This window comes from Lepisosteus oculatus, chromosome 3 (assembly GCF_040954835.1).
Source record: "Lepisosteus oculatus isolate fLepOcu1 chromosome 3, fLepOcu1.hap2, whole genome shotgun sequence".
NCBI classification, from domain to species: Eukaryota; Metazoa; Chordata; class Actinopteri; order Semionotiformes; family Lepisosteidae; genus Lepisosteus; species Lepisosteus oculatus.
This window is the reverse complement of record NC_090698.1, coordinates 14,559,676-14,579,651: the sequence shown is the minus strand read 5'-3', so window position 1 is coordinate 14,579,651 and position 19,976 is coordinate 14,559,676. Positions and strand designations below refer to the sequence as shown.

Here is a 19,976-nt window from a genome sequence, read left to right as displayed (position 1 = left end):
TCTTGTGAAAATGTTAGAATCCCCTATTTATGTGTCCTGCTACTGCCAAAGATTTTTTTCCCGCAACACCTCTGTGAGGAATATATTTTACACACGTCTATTTTCAGTCCTCAAATGAGCTGTGGTGCTTTGCACTGAATTGCTTGTGTACGGATACAATTTGTTCCCATCATGCCCTACACTACCTATATTCACTTTTATGATATTCAGCTTGGTAGCTTGTACTTATGGGTACCTTTTGTTCCACAGCAGAAATGTGTATACAAAAACTTACTGTAGTAAGCAAAAATTAAAGCATTCATACTGTACATAACCTTTTGGTAAAAAGTTACGTTGTGATTTCATGTGTGTAATGCTGTTAAGTCCCTTTTTTCATTTAGTTCAGAAATCAGTTTTTCTCATAACAGAGAAACCAGGGCAATCAGCTGGCATACGTAAGTACGTCTCCAACTGCCAGCAAACATTAAAACTATTTTGTCTAAGATGCAAAAGTAAAGTCCCACTGTGCATTCTAATCTTATAAAGGTTAGAAAATTGATACTTCTAGGAAATAAAACCCTTGGATGAGCAGCATTTTGATAATATACAAACTAGCACTTCTAAAATGTCATTTTAAAGTGTCTTTTAAAGCCCTTGGTTGAGACATCATTCCCCCTCTCTTCCTACCACCCATCTTTAGGCTGCAGGTTAATATTGATATAATATTGATAGGCTTGAAAGCAGTAGTACCCTGGTTGAAATACTACAGAATGTGGTTGGATGTACATTGAATTCTGTTCTTTTGTGGACCGAATGACAGATCTCACACAAGCATAATTAAAATATTATACTCTTCATGTTGTCCAGCATTGAAAATGTGCCAATTTCTGTGTTGACCATATTGATATGCTTTAGCGCCTGCTAGCAGCTCTGCATTGTCATGTTTTTTATCTGATCTTGCCAGAGATGTTTCTACAGCCTACAACTACACCAGGAGATATTAGTGTAGGTAGGAAAGATGAGTGCAGTTCTCAATAAATAACATGTGGCACTGCAGGCCTGGGTTCTTAGGATTTGCTGATACACATTGAATGACAGATCTCCTACTGTATTCTGCCACCACAAAAATCAGAGGAGCTCTGCAGATTTTTGATTCTCTGGGGACACTGGGCCGTGGTTTTAGTGAATGGCTGATTAGATTCGATCTGAGTGCCTCAGGATTATAGACACTGTAAGCAATTACTTATTTAATAATGGGTAAGATTTTACTGTCTGAAAGGCTGACAAATTCATATACAGTATGTATAGTAATTAAGTTATTGGATTTTAATTTGTTAAAGTTAGATTTCAACAGGTGAACTCCCTGTGTGTCCCTGCTTTGTTGTTTGTGGTATACTGACCAGACTTTTTTAGCATGTTGAAGATACAGCATAGAACTTCTAATAGAAGACAAGACCAGCCTCATACTTCCATTTTCTCAAGAAGGCAGGAATGTAGAGTAGCAGTCAGTGTTCTGGACTTACAACTTATAAGCTGTGGGGTTTGAGTCCAAGGTGAGATACTACTGTTGTACCCTTGAGCCAGGAACTTCATGTCCAGGTGTCTAAACCGGTGCAAATGTAAGGCACTGTGTATAAAAGCATCAGCCAAACTAATTAACTGTGAGTATTATTTTATTAGTTTAGAAAATGATAAAAGTTCAGAGTGTTGAAGAAAGGGAGAAAGTCCCATGATATCATCTTCATCACAGGTGCGTTTAAGAACATGCCAAGGTTTGAACCAGCTTGTAATTTGAACATTTCTTACATTATAGTGTTCCTGTCCATGTACTGCATTTTTCAAAAGCACTACAGTATATGGATTTGTGCACCATGTTATAAAAAGCCTTTTCACCAGCAACATCAATTCACTGTATGTAGAAAAGCTAATAATTCAAAATAAGCATTGCTGAAGTAAGCTGCTAACAGTTACAAGAGCATGATTACTTGGCAAAGTAGTTTTTTTTTACAAATTAAAATATCCATCTATCCATCCATTTTTTAAACCACTTCATCTTGTACAGGATTATGGAGGAGCTGGCAAACAATAGGAAAGGCAGGATACACCCTGGAGTGAATACCAGCCCACTGCAAGGTGCACACAGCCACAAACACACTAGTGCCAATTTTAGAGAAGCCAATTAACTGATCAGTATATCTTTGGACTGCCAGAGGAAACTGGGTCACCTGGAGGAACCCATGTGAACATGAAGAGTACAGTACATGCAAACCCCATGCAGATAGCACCTCATGTCTGAAATTAAACCCAGAGTTTCAGCGCTGCAAGGCAGCAATGCTAACCATACCGTCCTATATATAATTTCTAGAAATTATTTACAACCTGTTGAATAACATTCTGCCTGAGACCTGGTTGACTCCTAAATAATCCAAACACAAACTGTAATCCTCTAAGGATTTTTTTTTAAAGTATCTTCATAAACAGTAGACTAAGGTGTTAGCATACTTTAGCTTTGGGTAGTGGAATCACTGACCTTTTTAACAAATGTTTCAGAAATGCCAAAAATCAGTGCATTAGGCTGTCATAACTTGCCTTTGAAAGTGCAGGGTATTGGTGTATTCAATACAACACATACATTCCTTAGGTTACTAAGGCACTGCGATAATCAAAGCCCCATTCAAGACAGATGGTAGAGCTGACAGGAGTAGTATTTAATTTGTGTTCAGTGAGTGCAGTTTGACAAATGTGAGACAGGTCTCCCTAATATGAGCTGTAGAAGGCAGCTTCAAATCGGACAGACTGCAGACACAGATGAAAGCACATTTTGATTCCATAGTGAAATGCAATAGAATAATGTTCCAGGATAGAGGCAATGTTATTAAAGATAAGATTAAGCCCTACCTAATACTACATAATGAGCCTGTCATTGTATTTTGATCTCATCATGACACCAAATGAGAAAAGAGGGAAGCATTTTTCTAGCATCAGGAGAGGTTGCAAACTAACATTTTCACATTAATAATAATGAAGCTGATTGTTAAAAATATGGACATGCTGTTAAAAAAATAAAGAGCAAAAATACAATAGAAAAATACAATCTTTTTTTCTCCCTGAGACATTACTGAAAAATTGGATGAAAAAAATCACTAATCATTATGAGCTTAGTGAGAAAATAAGAGTTCAAAGAAAACAGCTAAATGATTCTCTGAAGACTGTAACATGGTATTATTGGCATTTCAAATGAACTTGAAAGATCAGTTCCAATTGAAAAGCAAAATGCTTTTGCAAAGATGTTCTCATTAGGAAGTCATTAGGATAGCTGCAATTAAAAATATTTGCTAATGTAATTAATTTCTCTAATACTGATATGGGTTACTCAAAATGTCAACAATGACACCACAAATTAATAACAAGTAATCTCATAAACAAGCACTGGTTCTACTGTATATATGCACATTACCAATGCTGTTTAAAATGCTCTTTAATAAACCTTTTTGTGATAAAATAGAGCCTTAGGACATTAGATATGCTCATCATCCCATTAATTACTGCTTAAAGATGATTTGATTGTCCTGTATCAGCTCAAAAGGCAAACGCAGTTTCAATAAAATCCTGTTGCAGAAAAAAGGTCTGAAGGTCTTTGCCACACCTTTCGTCACAGCCTCAAGTCAGTAACTTTCTACTGCCGCATTTTCACTGGAAGCCTTCGTTTTCCTGCAGACAAATCAAACCAAGAGCTGAACAGTTATTGCAAAGCTAGAAGCAGAAAGGCATACAATAGTCTTGTCTGAATCATCTTAACACGCGTACAGTATGAGGATCTACCTTTCACAATTTCATCAAATTTCTAAAACTGGCTGCACCAGCCCTGCCTTAGAAGAGAGAAAAATTAGGGAAAAGCAAAGTTACTGTGCCACCAGGCAGTCGTCCTCTGTGACCTTCAGGAAAAGCTGTGGAGGCTTGCCTGGTGACAGGTATTTCTTTTTGTGTTACATCAGCTGAATGTAAACCTTGTCACTTTATTGGAGGTGCCTTATTCTGAATTATTGCGGTGCAAGGCTATGGTGTCACATTGAATTGAAGTCACAAGTTGCAAGCCTGCTGTTCCTGTAGCATGGCCAATCCAGATTACCTCCTTTATGCTACCAGCAAAGGCGAACAATACTCCCGAGAGTCTTTTAACACAATGAAGAAAAGTTTCGTTTTAAGGATGAGTTGACATTCTTAGTTTTAAATGTTAATTTGTTGCATTATGGGTCCTGGGTGATTGTTGGTCTTTATATCAAATTAGTCAGATTTTTATACCAAAACTGCAGTAAGGAACACGTTTTAACCTTTAATAAATGCTCTCTCGGATATATTTTCTCTATCTGTGCAATAAAATGTTTTTGCAGAATGGACTACAATCAAGAGAAAGTAAAATCAATTAGGAATGACAGTTTTACAAACACTAGGGAGCCTTACTGCACCCATTGAGTTATCTTCCATGAAATGTCACAGATTTAATGATAATTGAACAGTGAGAGCCTCGAAGGTTAAGTCCCTAGCCATATTTTTTGAAATAGCAAGGAGATGAGAAATTTTATAATCCTTTAAAGATGATCACAACTGAACTGCAGAATTATTCTGGACACTCCTCTTTGAGCTCTTTCCAGAACAGAAATATGTAACCTTTTTGTAACGTAGTGACCAAATTGAACACAAGTGTTCCAAATGATGTCTTATTGTGTAATATTGATGAACATTTCATCAACGCAATTTTGTGCTTTTCACCAGAAACTAGCATTAAAGCATTATCTCTGCCTTTTTTCTTCCTTCTCTACATTTTATGTGCAGGCACCTCAGTGAATCACCTTAAAACACCTCATACTGCAGTGCTAAATCTATTGATGGTCATTTGTAAAATCAATAAACCTATTTCAGCAAATGGCAGGAGACTATCAAAATGTATGTTCAGCGTTGGTTTGGGCTTTTCATGCAGAAAATCTCAAATTTAAAGAATCTAACTGCAGATGTGGACCTTGAAGTTTTAACGAGGCCCCATTATTGGGAATGAAACCTTTGCCACACTATGCTGGCTATGCCAAAAAAAGAGCAGAATGATTCAAAACTGACCAAAAGTTCTTGAGTTCATGTTTACCCCAACTAGCTCATTTGGTTGCTAGTTACGAATTAATATAAGGATCTCATCCAGCTGTTTCTTGAAAGATGTCTGTGTGCCATCTTCAATAACATGGCTGGGTAGCTTGTTTCAGGCCCCCACAAATCGTCTTGTAAAGACATACAGTATCTCCTATCCCCAGTTTTTAATTCACTTTCCTTAGTTTCCACTTGTGTCCTCTAGTTTGTGTTTAGTGTTCTTTCTGATGAGCTCATTTGTGTTATTTTAAACTGATAAGGACTTCAAACATAACCTCCATAATGTGATATAAACCCACATTGAGACTTTGGCGCAGACTTGTGTATAGTGTGAATCCTGGTTATTGGCACCTGAATTTAAGAAGAGGGAGATTTGCTGTACTCTCCTGTTATGAAAATGTTGTTTGAAGGAATTCAGATACATGTATGGTGGATGAGGGGGGTTGTTTTTTCATTAAGATCTTTAATAAGACAAATTCTGTAGGCATTTATTTCTTTAAAATATTTTTCTTTCACCTTCCAGCCCACACAGTTATTGGGCTGATGTTTAGAAATTGAGGAGAGAGAGCGAGTCGTCTGTATTCTCAGCAGAGGCTTTCTCTTAGGGCTGGAATTTAGATTCTAGCTCTGCTAAGAAGCTAGATTACAGAGGAGCCACTCTCTGAGGAAATGGTGAAAGCTGCTTTAATCTATAAAAGGACAATGCACTGTCTTTTGCTTTGTGATGTTAATTTCTATTCGAATGTGCTTTTTGTGTGTTTTTTGTCTTTCATGACACTGCACCAGTTTCTGTGGCCTGTGGAATTTTGTGGCTACAGAGATTTTCATCTCTAAACCGCAGGGGCCAGGTTTAATAATAAAACACACAGACTAATAGACACGGGCACAATAAAATGCAGTCCTCACTGGTCCATTTGTAAAGTATTTGGTGAAAGCACAAACACTCATATGAATATTTCAGTACTGAGTATTTCACAGAAAGGGAAATGTGAATGTGTTTAGACCTTTTGCATTTCATCCTGCAGAAGAGGGAATAAATCATGTCTATTTTCTCATATCACAAAAAAGGAGGCAGACTCAGAAGATGGGATGAATGCAGCAGGGGGCAGGTTGGTCAATGAAAATTTTCAGGGAACAAAATTAGATGTGAACATTGTCAAGATATTCCTACTCAGCTTGAAGCCTTTATTTGGAGTCCTTCGAGAAGAAGGTTGATCTTATGACATCTATGACATAATCTGACCTCATGATATCATTTATCTATAGTAGTAATCCAGATCTCTAGCTCCTCACATACTGTGCACTGTGTGCTACATGAACCACACTTGGCTGATTGGTATAATATCTCTGAACATCTGTTAACATCATGTGGAATCATTTATACCAGGCTGTAGCTGTAATGGCTGCTGGAGATGAACTAATCCACAACCAGTTCAGAACCAGTATTGTTCTCTAATATTATGATAAACCTACATATATTCAGTGGGAAAAAGTTGCTTATTACTCTGATACATGAAACCGAGATGCTGAGATTTGGCTGCACTGAGATTTGAATGTACTTGCACCTAATTTCCATTCATTTCTTCTGGACATTCTTCTCTTCAATTCTCACTACTTCTGGTTTGTTTCTCTGTTCAGGTGTGTCAAGTGATAAGTAATGACCTGGCTAAACTTTGAAATTACCTGGGTCAAACCCCCACAATCTTCTTTGAACTTTGCTAATGAGAATATTTCAAGAAACCCATGACAAGGTTTTCAGAACTCCACCTTTCTGGTGCCAGTGGCACCAGTAGTTTGGTCTCTTTACGCTGACTCAGTGACCTTAATTTCGTATTAAGTTGTAATTAAGCTACCTTGGGTACCAATGGTTATTCACAACGAAAGCACAAAACCCAAAAGTATGAAATGTAAATTGCCATTATGCAAAAAAGAAAATTATAGGAATGTCATGCTTATTGGGTAGACCCTTTCAAAATCAAAGCCTAGGTTTTGCATTTTGTACTGGAATTTTGTCACAGAGTGAACTGTCTAAAAACCTGAGTGGTAATTGAATGAAACATGGGGTGAAGTCAAATGCATTCAAACTGTAAATATATATACTGTATATACCTCAAGTGCACAAAGTCAAGGGCAGTTTAAAGTAGGGTGATAAAAAAATCCTTTTAACAGAAGGATCGTTCTTTTAAATTATGGTTTTGTATGTGCTCCAGGAATAAGTAGAGTGAGAATAAGAAAGAGCACAGGCTGGAAAAGAATTACATGGCACAAATTCACTGGACAAAGAACAGGACAAGGTGTGTAATTGCAAATACGTGGAAGAGCAGAAAAGGAGATTGGACAATTAAAGGTAGAAGATGAGCACCGCTGCCTGTTCTATAGGCATGAATCCTGTCTATTGTCTGAAATGTCAGATCACGCCTGCTACTGCTGGGAGGGCTATTATGTGAAGGCTGTGAGGCTCAGGTGGCCAGAAGTGCCCTGAAGTAGAGTCTCTACTCTTCTGAATTGACAGTTGTTTCAGCCACCTGATAAGGATGCCACCCCTAAGGCTTCCACTAGAGATCAATCAGGCATGACCCACTGGGTAGAGATCTCGAGGCCAATCTAAGGCAAACTAGGAAGGACTGTTACTCTGTTGGCTTGGAAACATGGGAGTTCCTCAGAAGGAACCCTTTGTAGGGGATAAAGCCATCTGGTCCTCCAAACTCAACATGCTGCCACCATAACTCTCATAAGGAGAGGAAGTCTGAGAATGGATGAGCTGATAACTGACAAGCTTGTTTCTTCTTATTCAGATGAAGCTGTGTTAATAACTAGCAAAGTCATTCTAATTTTGAAAAGCAGTAGCTGGGCTACTCCAGTGAAGACTCCTGATAGTGTCTGAGATATCCAGGTCTTTTGCACAGCTGTGTGTATATATATATACTGTACAAACACTTTTGTTATTAACTGAGAAAGAAGGGTTGTGAGGCATAACCTTATCTGTGTCATAAGCATTCCTGCCCTGACATTTGATCAAAGTGAAGAAGGATATTTTGGCAATATATTGCTTTTGTGCTCAGACTAACTGATGGAAACTGTACAGTTTTGACCACACACAGACTATTTACCCATGGGCACTAATCATGTCACACAGCAAAATACTTCTAATGATTGCAAAATGCCCACTTAAAATTCCTTGAAATAAGAAATCACTGCTGCTATTAAACTGTATTATATTTGTAATTGCTCCCTTTTAGAGTCACAATAATTTATGTAAAGCAGTTTATTTATTTAGGAAACATTTTTAAATATTCTGAGATTTACAAAGCATTGCACCACATCAGACTATTGTTGTAAATGCTTGGAACTCTGTGCTTCAAGAAAGAAATGGGTAATGGAGGCAGAATGAAATGACAGCAGCAAAAAAACAACATTTGCATCCAACTGAAAATGGCAAACAACCAGCCACTGATGGTAACAAAGGCCCTTCTTATAATGCGTGTTTTACTGTGGCTGTATTGGGTTCTCTGTCAGTATCTGTGTCGAAATAAAATACAATTAAAGGAGTGTTTATGAATGGATTTGATAGTTTTAGGCCCATATTTTGTGCATTGAGAAACATTTTCACATCTACAGAAACAGAAGCCTTCAGAGACAGCTTGCAGAAATGCTCAATTTCAGCCCCAGCTACAGTAGGGTTAGGGTTAGCAATCCGACAGAACATAGAGAATTTTTAACCTCATGTTTGTACTTTGGGGCCCAAGTGAAATTCTGGATGACTGATAGTTTTCTCCCCTCTTCACATTTTTTTTAGATAGTTTTGGGTGCTTCAATTACATTGCATATTTTCAATTTCTGTATTTCAAAACTGACTCCTTTTACAAGTGTAGCGGGTAAACCCTTGCCAATGGGTTAATTCTCTCAATTAGCTCATTTAAAGTGGAAGCAGACATATAAAAATGGCTTCAAAATTGAATGGTTCTTCTTACCCTATCCCTACCCTTCCATTACATTTGTCTTATCTAATGCAACTATAACCCTCTATATCAAGATGATACACAGCTTAGAAGGAAAATCATTTTAAAATGAATGAATTTCATGATTGGTCATTTCATTTCAATTAGTAGAATACTGAATGAACCTATCTATACCTGATGATACATTAATTCCACTAAGGTAGAAGATTTCACTAGTGCTTTATAATTCTGTTAATAAACAGTTTATTAAGCTTAAATAAGCAAATGGATAACAGTGGTTAGATAAGTACATACAGTATATATTTCAGGTGGGTAGTTGCGTCAACATGCGTAGGCTGCAAAGGAACAAGTCATAGGTTGTCCATACTGAAAAGAATAGAAAGAAAACAACGTTTCGGTCGTGGCTACACAGCCGAAATGTTGTGTTCTTTCTTCTTTTTTCATATAGTATGTACAGTATAAAGCATGCAAGCCGTCCATTTTTTATTAGAGATGGTAAGTTAATAAGTGAAAGAAATTACTGAGCAAACATACATGTATACTGTAGTGCTTATACTGACATATCTATTCTAATCTAAAAATCATAGAGTTTTGAAACTGTCTAAGCAAATTCTGTGTAGTTCACTGAAGCTCCTAATGTTCCGTTTCAGGTCTTGTTGAGGTTGCTGTCTTAACGAGGAGTAAATAATATCATTCAATTAAACATTAATGACTTTGTGTAGTAGGCCGGTGGCACCTCTACATTTTACAGATCTTCAGGAAAACTATGATGACATTTTAGAGAACAGGGGGTTTGAAAATGCTTTTTACCCAACCATGTGGATTCTACAAAGATATATGATATATGTCAAAAATATTATTTGCGCAGATCTTCATTATCTTATTTTTAGAGTCCTGGTGCAATTTTGAGAAGTGAAAGTGGTATCAAGCCCCAGCTGTTTAAGACATATTTTTCTTATTTTGCTTATTCTAGAGAACGGTTTTCAATAACTTTTTCAATAACTGCTCCCATTTAGGAGAAGCATGCTGTACATACCAGAGAGAGACTGGCAAGAGAGACCAGCTGCAAAAGCCCTGAGGGGGAGTGTTTTCTGACTGAATGAGAGCTGACATTCTGCATTTGTGACAGTTTCTCCCTTTCTTTCCCCAAGAAAGTACATGTTTGATACAGCAGTAAAGTGGCAGATGTGTTAAGAAAAGCCAGTTACAGGGCAAACACACCACAGTTTGCACTCTTGTGTACTAATGTTCCTTTTATGTACTTAGAGAAAAGATGTTAATGAGAAGAACCAAATCTTATAATATTATTTAATTGCATTTATGTCATTCTTTTCACCCCAAAGAACTTGACATATAGAATTCATTCATCACTGAAATACAGTCCCCACCTGGGTCCCTTGTCATTGGGGTCCTGCAGTTCCACTGCACGACTCTCTTCGCTCCCCAGCTGATTACAATATTTGACAGAGAGTCGCTGGAATCTACAGGTGTGATATAATTTTTTACAACTGTCATAAGCAAAACTGGCACTTCAGGACTTAGAACTTTGTGCAAGCACAATAATGTGTGCTTCATGTAAGTTTTTTTTCGGGCCTTGGTGATGTCATCTGGTTTCTTAACTCTATATCACTTACTCATTGAACATTTTTGATTTTGTATTCCGATTGTGTTTCCTGAAGAAGAGAAACTTCATTTGTTTTAAACAAAAGAGCCTTATTTGGAACTTTTGTTGTCAAGACCATGGGACTCCAATGCAGGAAACCCCCTTATCCTTGTACTGTAGATCTCATTCAGTGAGTAAAATAACCTCAGGAACAAGTAGAGGCTAATTCCATGTTCAATGGTAAAGAAAAAACATATATATACAATATCCGCGTGTTTCCCTGCTTCTAAAACGCATTAATCAATGAAGCTCGGTGGCTAATGTGCAAAGATGGTGTAGAAACAGTATGAATGTACTTGTAACCTGTGCAGAACCCACTTCACATTGCCTGCCACACAAGGAAGAAAAATTTAAATGAGACTTGGAATGATCATACATATTCATTACAACACAAATGTTCCAGAGTGTGGAAAACAGGTGATGCCTTTAATTATGCTGGGAATAACAGTCAGTTATAGGTATTACTTTAATGACTGCACGACAACCTCCCATGGAGAAGTAGAAAAGTGTTGTGTGCATTAAGCTGCCTTCATCTCCACAGTGTGCAAATGTACATGGCTCATCTTGCACAATGGACCTTTTACAGTGACACGCTGTCCTCTCTTGGCTATAAGTTACTTGTTTTGAAGATATGAACAGGACCCTGTTCTGATTTTGCTTACACCTCTGGTACGTATTTGCACTGGTGGAAGGAAGAGGGAGGGCTATCAAGTACTTAGTTTTCAACAGATAGTTTGAAGACAATATGGTTCCCAGACCTGTGCCTATTATTCTCAAGCATTATATAACTGATCACTGATCATTATATAAAGCTCACATCTGAAGAAGGCTCCACAGCCGAAACGTTGTGTTTTCTTTCTTCTTTTTTTCAGCATGGAATAAACCTATTACTTGTTCATTTGCAGCCTATGCATGCTGACGCAGCTACCCACCTGGACTACTTATACTGTATAACTGATTTTAATTTTATTAACTAGAGCAGTATTACAAGCAATATAAAATGGAACAATGATGAGTAATGCCAGAGTAAACTCCCTCTGAGAAAAAGGAATTATTACAATTGTTTGGAAGCAGTGTTATATAAATGTCTATATTCTAGAAGTCACTTCATACAAATATTACTGATGGGTGATGCTATACATTTTTTATTCACTTGCTTCTTGTGCAGTGGCAGTGGTAGTGGCAGTGACAGCTAGCTTTACGGAGTTAGATGTACATCCCATGGTCAGCTGTTAATGACCTTTTGACTGTTAGAACTGGAACAACCTCACCATCTTTAATAAGCACCACTGGTTTCTACCATCCCCTCCTCACCATTCAGCATTCAGCTTCCAATAGGAACCGGAGAAGTAGCACCTATGTTTTATTTCAGTTTTGCATTGATCTTTAGAAAGGCCTTTTCTTCCTCCACAGGGTTGTTTTTTTTTCTCCAGAACAAAAACACTATGATAAAATCATACCCTTCAATTTTATCACCCTCCCTAATGCATCTGAATTCGGCAGTACAGCCTTCCATATCCTGGAGATGACAATACCATTTTTTTCTGTTTAATATACTGTATGAAGGGTGCCTGGAAAGTATCCAAACCTTTCTTTTCTCAAGCGTCAGAGCACACGTACAGTGTACTGTAAATGACTGTTACCCATGAGCAGCGAGGAATGTAATGTTTCATCTGCACATAAACCTGCTTTTCACAGCTTTCCCCAGCACAAATTATTAAAATAGCTTTATATACAGTATAAGTCTTACAAAAATGGGGTAACTACTGCTCCATTCCAGGCTGAAGGTCCCTAATCAATTTGCAATATTTGTTAGATGTTATGAATGAAATGTCTCAAGGATCCTTCCTGTAGAGCTTGGAGTGTCATTAAGGCTTGTTTGTACCTTAAACTTAACTTCCTCACCTTTTTAAAGCACGCTGAACTGAGTGATGTACTGTACATAATCACGTAAACAGTTCTGTTGCAAAAGAAAGAGGGTTCTCACCCTCCTTATATAACACTCTCCCTCACTGGTCTCTGCTAGGGCACATGCTCTATGTTTTCTGCTATGCTCTATGTGCTCTATGCACACGCTCTGTAAGGCACTTTTGACTGGGAAACCAGCACTCTTTATTGAGTGAGACCACAATTACACATGCATTTCATTGATAACAGCCATCTTGTTAGATCATATCCTTTTATACATTTCCAGACAAGAAAAATCTGGCTACCTTCAATGTGCAACTGGTGAGCATTACAGCTGCAGGGAAATGGTTATTGGAATGATTGTTGAAGGCTTGAAGGGGTTCTGGAGTTTCCTGAGGATTCCTTCTTGGTTTGAAAATGTGCTTTTTTAATGTAATTGTTTCTTTGTCAATTCAAACTGAAAAATAATCCATTCACTGTCTTCTAAATTATTATATTTCCTCATATTAGAAATGAATTCTCATGTGAGGAGTGTGCTTATTATTTATTTACAGCACAGACTTAAATATAGACCACAATAAGCATGTCAGTGAAAGAATGGTGAAAGATTTGAAAGAATCTGTGACAGCTCCCTGAAATATTTACACTTGGAAATTTCCCTGTAATTTCAGGAGCTTTGAGCAGATAGGGCCAACATTATTCGTAGTAACAGTATTGCTATAAACTATAAGTTGCAAAAGTTTAGAGGCAGCAGTAGTAGTAGTAATAGCAATATTATTTTCATTTACTCCACCTAAACGATGAAAGTTATTTCGATTTGATTTATTGTAAAAGTTTGAGCATAGCATAGCTCTAAGATTTATTAGACCAGTTGGCTTCCCCTGATTTGATTATAAATGGACTAATCCTATAATGACTCGAGGTCTGTGCCAGTGTAAAAGCAACACTTGCCTTATCACTAATGTCAGAGGGTAATATTTCTAAAGGCGAGCTCACAGTAAACATATATGGTGAGGCTAGCCAAAAGAAAGCCACTTAATCCGGAAATGTGCTGTATTTTAAGAGGGCAGTGCATGGACTGGAAAATAAATTGCAAGAACCTTGAAAAATCTGTCAGAGAAATTCATTCTGCATTACAAAGCAAAATGCTTGCTAGAAAAACAATATTGGAAGAAAATGAACACTACAAAAGCAAATCACATCTCACTCAAAGGAGAGTCTAAAGCTCTTTAAATTACTTCTAAAGGAGTTCTACACTATATACAGTATATGTTCTGTTGACCAGCATAAAAAATGACCATAGAAGATGTCAATGACAAGCTAGAATCCACAAGATTAGAAAAACTATGGCCTCTGAAATTACTAGCTCTGATATTCACAAGTAACAAGACACTAGGGATACGTTTGTCTTATTACTGTGACACCTAATGAGATCAGAGGTTTGTGGACTGTTAAAAAGTCATGTCTTAGGCAAGTAAATGTAATGGTTGTAACGGGGAAAAGCTAGATGAAAAAATAGGTCTCTGGAAAATGATATATTTTTAGCTTAGAGGAATATGCTTATTTACAGGTACAGTAGGTTGGAGCACACTTGACTGATCAGTAGGTGAGACACAGTATCAGGGTGGTAATGTAATTCTTTCAGTTTGGTTTAGAGTATAATAACGCATGCAAAGCTGTCTCTAGGGAACTACAACCTACACAGAACTCCAAAAACATGCTTTATTGGGATAGCTGTAGATTAAGAGCAAAAGCTGTGCAATTGTGTTACACTTCAGTGACAGGAACATGATACAGAATTGACTTTTTTGCACAAATATGGCATCAAACTAAACTGTTATTTTGTATGGTTATTTCTAAAACAGGGTTCTCTTCTTTTACATAATAAAATATTTGTTAAAATATCCACATTTAGGACACACACTGCTTTAAAACAAAGAGTTAGAAGTAAAGTAAATTATACATTACTTTTGTCCTTTACATGTCAAGTGTCAGAATATGCAACCTGGAGACATTATTCAACTGTAATACAGGGGAAAAGTATGAATAAAAAATATTTTATGGTAAAGGCTTTTATATGACTTTTGTTCCCATAGAGAATATTTTGTTCTTCGTGTTCATTCTATAGAACTATTTAAATAAATCAAAGCATAAAAACTACATTCCAGCCAATCTAGAATGTGGGCTGTAGACAAGTAAAAGAAAAAAAAAGGATGTATTTCCAGTCTTCCTTACTGATGAATAATTCTGCAGCTTGGTTGGCCTTAGCTTATCATTTTCATTAACCTACATATAGGATTGAGATTCTTAAAATTGTACATTTTGATGATTCAGCTGATAGTACATGGAATCAGTGGAACACAGAGGTAGCATGGCAGCCTTAAAGGCTGTGATACTAATACAAATGTAAATCTATTTTATACTATATATTGCTTTTTAGAATAACTCTGGTAAAAGGTGCCCTTTGTAGTCTGACTTCAGAGCAACATAAAATTTGCCAAGCTGCATGCTGACAGATTAATTTGGTACTTCCACACTTCTAATTCCAAAGGTAGTTAAGAATATTCAGATCTAAAAATTCAGGCCTAATTCCATGTGAGAACATCACCATTCTCAAGAATGGCCTTGAGCTGCGTGACTCAAGATGAGACTCAATGATGAACACCATGTCCCAGGGTCTGATCCCAGTCCTCGTCTTCCTATGGAAATAGTTTGGAGCTGGGATGCATGCCCTGGAAAGGGACCTGCTATACTCCACTGATGGACAAATTTTTTCATTCAGCTTCATCTCTCAAGAGCCAGACAGGAGAGAGATACATGAACTGGACAGCTTGGTCATGCTTTAGAAGATATCCAATAGCTCCCTGTTCTCTTCACGGTGCCTGCAGTTTAACTGCAGTTTTAGGTCATTACACAGATGAATTTGTCTTCATTTACAGCTTCCTTTTCATGCATTTGGCCTGTAATATACCTACTGTATAAGATTTAGTTTACTTTATAGTATGACGATACTTTTTTCTTTTCAGTTTACAATAACACTAGGAGAGGCAGAAAGAGGTATAATACATTATGTTTCTGTCCTATGTCTTGAATTGTTTTGCAGAGCTGTAATTCTGAGCCTGTTTTTATGTTCTGCTTGTACATTACGAACCCTGCTTTTCCAATGGTTTCTTAAACAGATTTCTGTTTTGGACTGTTAGGTTTCAAATCATGTCATTAAGAGATAACACCCAACCAGAGTAATTAAAAATTATATCTCTCTTTTGTGTGGCATTTTATTATCAGTGATGAATTTGAGAAAAGTGGGTGTGTTCTGATCATTTTTAAATCCTTTATGTGGTGTGATTAGCAAGGAAAATAATTTCCTTTTTAGGTATTATGTGGTCAAAAAGCTTAACCCTATCTTTGTTTTCCTTGGTTTGAGCACATTTTACATTTTTTATGGGCACATTTTTGTACTGAGAGATTAAGATAAAGCCGAATTCTGAAAAATAACTGATAAAGGAAATGTTTTACAGTACATTGATGTCTGCGAGACAGAGAGGGAGTCCTCTTGAATTCTACCTGTTAATCTGTAAGGTGCAGGAACCGATTTAGACTTGAAGAAGAACTGGATGGGTTGCCAAATGGAATTTAACCACCCATTACAATATAATTGCATTTCAAAGGATAGCCAAACTCCAATGGACTGACTTCAATCCACCTATTCTGTGTATAGACTGTCCCTCTGGAAAGCACAGCTTTTAGCAAACACCAAGCACACACTCTACAGGAACCCTCCTGAGAAATAGGTGCATGCTGGGCAGCAGGCAGCCTCAGGTACTGCAAGCCTATGGGAACTGGAAACTGCAAGCTTGTGAATGATCCAGTCAGTCAAAGTCAATTTGACTAATGATAAAACGCAAGTTGCCAAGGAAGAGTGCAACTAGGAAGACCTTTTTTACAGAGGTCTGTAAAAAAGTTGCATTAAGATAAAATGCATTTTGAGGTTGTGGGGACTGTACAGACATACCAGATGTTTAACTTTAATGTTACTGTCTATCTTTGACATACTGTACTGAACAGTTCTCAATTTCAAGACCCAGTTCAAAAGGCACAGGCATTTTGTGCAAATAAATTATGATGTCTTATTTTATGAACATTCACTAAAAGCACAAATGAAGGTAAAATAAAATGTTACCTACAGTACATATAAATGAAGGCTTAACATAAAAAGGCAGAACAATTTAATACATGCCCTTAATAAAAGTTAAAGGAGGTTATAATTTCTCAGTATCACCTAAGTTCTTTTTTTAATATAGTGTCGCAGAAGATAGAATGAAATCCTCATAATTTTTGTGAATCTCAATGGGAGTATCGGGTTGAAAATGAGCATCAATTTTATCATTTTAGTTCAAAGCTTAGATATGAGTCATCTAAGAACGTGTCCAGTGAATGAATGATTTTTAATTGCTTCTCAGAGCTCAAAAGCATTTATGTAATATCTCAGTTCAGAATCAGGAAGTTAAGACCTCTAATATTTGATAGTCAAGGGAATTGACTAGAATTTTAACATCTGAATGATTTTCTGTTCCCTGTTAATCATTAGATCCAATTTGGAGATCTAATCTCATGGGCTAGGGTAGAAATAAGAGAAGAACGCATGGCTTTTAGTAAAGGTTTTGTTCAATGGGAGAGAACATTTTCAAAAGTAAATGAATTTGAGTTACTGTTTGAACTGTATTATAATTGCAAAACCTTTTAGCTGTTTATTATTTGCCAGGTATGGACAATTATGTTGTGGAGGGCTGGTGTGTCAGTGTGTCTTTAAAACACCAGCACCTAGAGAGCAGACAGGAGCTATTATATTGGTCACAATAAGTCACTTTTAGGTTGCTAAGAGCCCTTCGGGAGCAAAATTGCCCAGTAGAACATGCTTATGCAGGAGTAAGTGGAAGAAATGACAACTTGATAGGTCAATACCAAGAATTAAGTATTGCAAGCACCATATAACCCTTCCCAAGGGGAACACAGGTTAAAAATGAAGTCCCTCACAGCCTTAAGGACTAGTGAGGTCTGATGCTATCCCAGTTTTACAGTGTTTAGCACATGTTGGTGCAAACATTATCCTTGATGGAGTCCATTGCAGACTAAAGAGATAAGTAGTAGGTGCATCTCCAGCAGTGAAAGTTACCATTTCTCCATTTGTCTGAGAATTTAGGATGGGGATTGAATTGAATGAACAAATCATATTAGGACAGTTTCATGAAAAAATAAGCAAAATCACAACAAACTGGTTCTGCAACTAGATGTTAAGTTATGTCTCTGGTGAATGATCTGTTATTTCGTGCTTGCTTAGTTCCACTAAACTGTCCCCACTACCACCCCTGATTATGTTAGAATTTTCTTCTGTCTTCTGCATCATGTTGTTTCCCCTTATTCTGTCACCACAGAGACAGAGCACAAAAGCTGTTTTATCCACCCCCCCACCACCAAAAGCATATTTTTGTGAATGGCAGTCTTCAAGTTTTTCCAGAAAAGCTTTGGACTTTTCAAATAGCTCATCAACAGGAACCTGCGTGGAGACAGACGCCAGAGTCTCTGCTACTCTTAACAACTGCCCAGTAATTCTGCGAGGGAGAGGGAGTGCGTGTTGTATTAAATATTTGTGACAGAGATGGAGAAGAGACGGCCGGCATCATTAGTAGCTGCCCCATTGAAGGCTGGTCCCATGGCAACCGGGAACACTCTGTCACCATTCACAACAGTCATTATGGAACAGTTTGACAGGAAATTAGAAGGAAATGAAAACCTAATGAAAAGAGGGTTCGGGCTGCACAAGCTACCGAGCTAATTGTGTGCTGCTAATCTACTACTTAGGAAATGGATTGGCCAGTTTGGCTCTTACTGTTTCAGCTTTAGACTTCCCCCTGCAAGTCTGTCTGTTTCCAGCTCCTTTGTCCTCCTCTCAGCAGGAGCTGTTGTGTGTTGATACAGAGCTTTATTTATTATTATTAATGTTGAAGCACTGAGACCCATTTTTCATCGTTTTTTAAAGTGTCTCTTGAGGCCAGATTTCAAGCGATAAATCACATCAGGCAGTTTTCTTGTTTTTGCCAGTTCCTTGCTATGCTGTTTTTCAGACCTCCACAGTGATAGATATCACATATGTCTGTGAGAAGACAGTGCAATTTCAGCTGCAATTTTTGAATTTAATTGAGGGCACGTGAGATATTCTCATCTCTTGTTTTACTTATCCTCTCATAGATTGATTTTGAAAACTAGAGAAAACATTTTTGGTATTTTGGACTGGCAAAATTCTACTTTCCATAACCATTTTATCCTCAGTGTCGTGCTTAGCCTGACCCAATACAGCAGGTGCAAGGTGAGGCTACATTCTGCCCAATGTAGTGCACACAGACACAGGTCAACAGATCATTAATTAACTAATTAACCTGGATAGTATAATTTTACAGTGTGGGGTGTAACCAGGATACACAGAAATTCCACATAAACACAGCTTGAACTTGCAAACTCCTCAGAGACAACCAGTTTGAACCCAGTATTCTGAAGCTATGAAGCCACAGCTAGCCATTGTGAAGACACACACTGTATGTGAGTATGTAAGGTCTACATTATTTCACAGATAACATCTCATGTGCACGATGGATATACAGTATAGCAGAGATCAAAGTGGACTGTGTATAGAAAGTGTATTTGTATACATATACATTCATGTTTCTTCAGGGTGTATTAAAATGTTTTCCGTTTAACAATCTTGGTTATTTGTGAACATTCAAATAAGATTCCATCCTGGGCAAACAAGATAATGAAGTTAAACTCGAACCCTATAGTAAATATCCAGTATTTATCATGTATTACACTTATGTTGCTTGAGTGAGCAAATCTTCAGTGGCCTTGAAGAGTATTAAACTGTTCTTTCCCTATTTGATTAAGCTAATCTTCAAAACAGTTCAAAGAACAGAGAACCATCCAGAACTTAATACAGTTACTGTAAATGTTAAACCTCATTCTACTTATACTGTATATCATGCACATGTTAAAAAATCTGTCTCTTAAATTAAAATTATTTTTTTAATAAATTAATATTTAATACACACATACGTTACCCTGCTGTGTACATTTCAGATTGATTTACTTTTTAATTTACTATTGTTTGGATAACAACAGACATACAGTACACTGTACAAATTAATCTTATGTTGAAAGATTGTGCTGTTCTGTTATGTAAACAATAAAGTATGCAATTATGCAAGGACTGAAATTCCATGTCCCTACATAATTATGATGGATCTAGGAGGAATTATACATTGTTGCTGTATTTTGTTCTA

At 37.1% G+C, this 19,976-nt stretch overlaps 1 protein-coding gene and 1 long non-coding RNA gene across 4 annotated transcripts in view; one reads left to right on the top strand and one right to left on the bottom strand.

Moving 5' to 3' along the window:
• The window catches only part of grid2 (glutamate receptor, ionotropic, delta 2), a 595,344-nt gene that overhangs the window by 45,536 nt on the left and 529,832 nt on the right, over positions 1–19,976 (top strand). The gene's annotated exons all lie outside the window — the stretch shown is intronic.
• Positions 1–19,976, bottom strand: part of LOC138237684 (uncharacterized) — a 110,054-nt gene that overhangs the window by 66,011 nt on the left and 24,067 nt on the right. The window lies entirely within an intron of this gene.